The sequence below is a fragment of the Tigriopus californicus genome, chromosome 11 (assembly GCF_007210705.1).
Source record: "Tigriopus californicus strain San Diego chromosome 11, Tcal_SD_v2.1, whole genome shotgun sequence".
Taxonomy (NCBI): Eukaryota; Metazoa; Arthropoda; class Copepoda; order Harpacticoida; family Harpacticidae; genus Tigriopus; species Tigriopus californicus.
The window spans coordinates 15508195-15509292 of NC_081450.1; positions in this window are offsets into that span (position 1 = coordinate 15508195).

Sequence of the window (1098 nt, forward strand, 5' to 3'; positions counted from 1 at the left end):
CACACAAACACCACGAACACTACACGTGCACAGCAACCAAGGAGCAACAGAGGAAGTCACACCTTGGTTCGAAATTCCTGGGAGATAAGAACGAGAGCAAACTAAATGTGTCTGCTCTCAGCGAGCTCCAAAACAGGAATGACGTCAAAGGCTAGAAATCATTACAGAAAGTTGGTCAAACACTAATGAGCAGCATTATTTCTAGAGGGACTGAAAGTTCACAATTAAGTGACATCCTGTAAGTAAAGTTGCACTTTTATTACGCATCAAAGACAGCACCTAAAAATTGTCGCTCTTTTAACAATGTAAATTGTTTATTGTTATTCATTGGTAAAACCACTCAAGCATCAAAATGATGAGATAGAGTATTGGTATAATTGATCATAAAATAATAATATGGGTATAATAAGTGAAGGCGCAAGTGGAAAGCTAATCACAAAACTAACGGAACACCAGAGATCATTGGGGGAAATAGGACAGGAAGTCCAACCACAATCACACCAATTCCAGACATTGAAGCCCCTTCTTGAAAGAACGGACTGTCTTGGCTTGTCGCACTGTTGGTGGTGGTTCATTACAATACTGCCCTAGTTTAAAACCACTTACTATTCGCCAATGAGATGAGGAGGTGTAACAAACTTTCTCCTCAGTTTTATCTGAAGTCCTAAAGTAAGGAGCTAAAAGAGTCAAACAACGTTCTACATTTTGTTTGTGCAAGCTGGATATGATCCTCAGACATCCATAGATCATAACCAGGCTTCAAGGTCCAAGAGTCAAAGCAAATTAGTTTAAGCTCTTTCAAAATTGGTTTTGCACCATTTTTAGCAATACTTGTGCTTGCATCCATCTATTGACGAAATGTTACGAATAGGATTTAACTTCATACTGATACCAAAGCAAGCATCTTCCGTAGCTAGATTTTTGTCATATCTGTTGATCTTGAACAGATAATTAGTTTTTGAAGGCAATTTCTTCCTTAACATTGGACACTAGAGTGCTGAGCTTGAGTACGCGTTAAATTTTGAGTGAGGCTACCGGTAAAGCGTGCTTTTTTGCAGAAGCAACGGAATCGGAGCGGAACGATTCTTTAACCCTCCC